This window comes from Oncorhynchus tshawytscha, linkage group LG23 (genome assembly GCF_018296145.1).
Source record: "Oncorhynchus tshawytscha isolate Ot180627B linkage group LG23, Otsh_v2.0, whole genome shotgun sequence".
NCBI lineage: Eukaryota > Metazoa > Chordata > Actinopteri > Salmoniformes > Salmonidae > Oncorhynchus > Oncorhynchus tshawytscha.
In genome coordinates, this window is record NC_056451.1 from 648,600 (window position 1) to 652,770 (window position 4,171).

Here is a 4,171-nt window from a genome sequence, read left to right on the forward strand (position 1 = left end):
ATGGTCAGTCCCTTAAAAAGTGCTTTTGGCCAACTCCAAGCGGGCTGTCTTGTGCCTTTTACTGAGGAGAGGCTTGAGTCTGGCCACTCTACCATAAAGGCCTGATTGATGGAGTGCTGCAGAGGTGGTTGTCTTTCTGGAAGTTTCTCCCATCTCCACAGAGGAACTCTTGAGCTCTGTCAGTGACCATTAGGTTCTTGGTTACCCCCCTGACCAAGGCCCTTCTCCCAGCTCTAGGAAGAGTCTTCGTGTTTTCCAACTTCTTCCATTTAATAATGATCGAAGCCACTGTGTTTTTGTGGACCTTCAATACTGCAGACATTTTTTGGTACCCTTCCCCAGATCTGTGCCTCGACACAATCCTGTCTCGGATTGGGGAGTTTCTCCCATTCTTCTCTGCATATCCTCTGAAGCTCTTGTCAGGTTGGATGGGGAGTGTCAATGCACAGGTTACATTCAAAAGTAGTATATTTTCAATAAAGTGCACCTTTCTAGCTCCGTTACTTTTAAGTTGTATGTTTGTAATTTTTTTTATAATCCTGGATTAATTAATGATGTAATTAATGAAGTAATAACTGCTTACTGTACCTCTCTCCACTGATCTCCACAGTGAATTCCAACTTGTAGTGCAGTCTTTGTTTAGGCTTCAGCTCAGGCATCCCCATCTGGCGTTGTGTAGACTTTAGTTTTTCTGCACCTACTGTGGAATTATTCCACAGCTGCTTTCACTTTGTCCACAGTGGGCTTCATCACCTTCAGAGCATCTCTTACAATCAGGTCGATTGTGTGGGTAAGACATGAATGATGGGTGCATTTTAACATTTTCATGGCTTTGGTTATGTTAGCTGCATTGTCGCTAACAAAGCAGACCACTTTTCCATCTACATGCCATTTTCTGGCCACTCTCAACAGTTCCTCTGCCAAGTTCTCTGAGGTGTGTCTGTCGCTGAACTCAAAACAGTCCAGAAGGCAGCTAGACATTGAAAATTCTTCAATGAAATGACATGTAACTGATGTAAGAAGTGGTTACCCTTGATGTCCAGCGGTAAGAAATTATAGCAATAGTCACTTTCAAAATCACCTATTCCACAACTGTACGAGAGCACACAGGCATCAGTGCAGGAAAGAGTCCAAAAAGCAACTGCAGTTTGCCTTACCACAGTGGTACATAAGATACAAGGGTGTGTTGTGAGAACTAACAAGTTGTGTGTAAAGAGAATTCGTCCCCTTGTTACACACTGAAACCAATAATGTTTCAAAGGAGTTGGGATGGAATAACATTTCTCATTTTCTTGTTTATGTTTTGTAGACCTGCTAGTTTCTCGAAGAACCGGTTTTATGTGAGAACTCGTAGAACCGGCTTAATATGAGATTTTGTTTTGGCAAATTCTACACTGTGCTCTAACATTGTCTACATCATTAAAATGTATCCAAATGCTACTGTACTTCCGACTCATTTTCCAGCTGTTGTTTTTACAGCTGTCCTTCCTCTCTCTCTTCGGCTGCTAAATGTGTGACTGTGAGTAAAGTTGGCTCGGCCCTCCCTCACCCATCGTTTATTGGTTGACACTGCATGTCTGATTGGCAGGAACAACAGGTGAGGCTGTTGTCTGAACAAGACAGTCAGAACGAATGTGTGCGCTTTGAGCATTTAGGCTTATAAGTCTATTTTTTTTGTTCTTTGAATTAGTTAATTCTATTAATTAAATATATTTTGATTATTCATATCTTAATTACTTTAGAAATAGATTCGGCTCTTCTGATATGTCAGCTGGTTCCCAACATTCACCTACAAGAGCCGGCTCTTAGAGCCGACTCGTTCGCAAACGACCCATCACTAAAAGTTGTAACAATTGAAACTTTGGGATTTGCATAGGCTGTTAAAGGAACTCACACACCTCTGTTAGCCTCATTGAAGCAACAAAACTGACAGAGGCCACACTATTCAGACAAGCACAAAAGGCTCTTCTCAGAGACATGGTAAGAGCACTAGTTTAACAGTCAACATTCTGCCGAGATCTCAGAGAAAGAGACGATCAGGGGCCTCTGCATCTTTGTGTGTATATATTTTAATTTTCTGTAATTCGGAAAATTGAAAAGAAAAAACACCCCCAAGGACACGAGAGGTAAGGTATTACACCCTGAATCTTCGAGCGAGAAATACATTTTAATTGGGTATCTTAAAGGTTGAGGCAGAAAGGTAATTTCCACAGTGAGCCAGAGGAGAAGAAAGTCTATCAAAGAGAACCTGGAGGACAGGGCAAAGGATGCAGGATTTCTCATCAATACATAGCTGGCGAAAAGAAACCAGCAACATGACTTGTTGACCTTTACCACAGTGAATAAAGATGCTAAAGCCACTGAATAAAACTATGACTGTGTTTGCAAGTGACAGAGACATCCTTATTTCATTTTATTTATTTTTATATTATTTTACATTTATTTAACTTTTAACTTATTTTTTTAACCTTTATTTATTTATTTAACAATTGCGACCTGGCCAAGATAAAGCAAAGCAGTTCGACTGATACGACACAGAGTTACTCATGGAGTAAAACAAACATACAGTCAATAATACAGTATAAACAAGTCTATATACAATGTGAGCAAATGAGGTGAGAAGGGATACAATATAGCAAGTAAAACACCGGAATGGTAGTTTTGCAATGGAAGAATGTGCAAAGTAGAAATAAAAATACTGGGGTGCAAAGGAGCAAAATAAATAAATTAATTAAATACAGTTGGGAAAGAGGTAGTTGTTTGGGCTAAATTATAGGAGGTGGGCTATGTACAGGTGCAGTTATCTGTGAGCTGCTCTGACAGTTGGTGCTTAAAGCTAGTGAGGGAGATAAGTGTTTCAGAGATTTTTGTAGTAGGTTCCAGTCATTGGCAGCAGAGAACTGGAAGGAGAGGCGGCCGAAGAAAGAATCGGTTTTGGGGGTGACTAGAGAGATATACCTGCTGGAGCTTTGGTGACAAAACGGATTGCACTGTGATAGACTGCATCCAATTTGTTGAGTATAGGGTTTTGGAGGCTATTTTGTAAATGACATCGCCAAAGTCGAGGATTGGTAGGATGGTCAGTTTTACAAGGGTATGTTTGGCAGCATGAGTGAAGGATGCTTTGTTGCGAAATAGGAAGCCAATTCTAGATTTAACTTTGGATTGGAGATGTTTGATATGGGTCTGGAAGGAGAGTTTACAGTCTAACCAGACACCTAAATATTTGTAGTTGTCCACGTATTCTAAGTCAGAGCCTTTGAAGAGGGGGATGACCGCAGCTGCTTTCCAATCTTTGGGAATCTCAGACGACACGAAAGAGAGGTTGAACAGGCTAGTAAATAGGGGTGGCAACAATTTCGGCAGATAATTTTAGAAAGAAAGGGTCCAGATTGTCTAGCCAGGCTGATTTGTAGGGGTCCAAATTTTGCAGCTCTTTCAGAACATCAGCTGAATGGATTTGGGAGAAGGAGAAATGGGGAAGGCTTGGGCGAGTTGCTGTTGGGGGTGCAGTGCTGTTGACCGGGATAGGAGTAGCCAGGTGGAAAGCATGGCCAGCTGTAGAAAAATGCTTATTGAAATTCTCAATTATGGTGGATTTATCAGTGGTGACAGTGTTTCCTATCTTCAGTGCAGTGGGCAGCTGGGAGGAGGTGTTCTTATACTCCATGGACTTTACAGTGTCCCTGAACTTTTTTGAGTTAGTGTTGCAGGAATGACTGCTAAGCTTTTTTTCAAGTGACTGCATAAGGGAATGTTTAACTAAAATAAAATTAGTTATGATCACATATGTGACTAGTTTCAGGAAATGAATTACCTCTAAATATTTCACAGGAGAGGCATTTGAATGTAAACATTTATTTTTTCTAAAAATGATCATTTGGGGTGCAGAAATGCACTCTGGAACATGAACTTCATGTGCCTTAATAACAAAGTTGTATACAATCTGTAAATACGAAGAAAATTGTTAAATTACTATTACATCTTCAAACAAAGGGCAACCATGGCATCCGTGACAAAGAGGGAGAAGCAGTCATCAATATATATGGGTAAGATTTAGCTGGGAAACTCAAGGACATTCAGAGACTTGTCCCGAAGCCACTCTTACATTGTCTTGGCTGAGTAATTAGGGTTGTTTTTCTGTTAGAAGGTGAACCTTCACCCCAGTCGG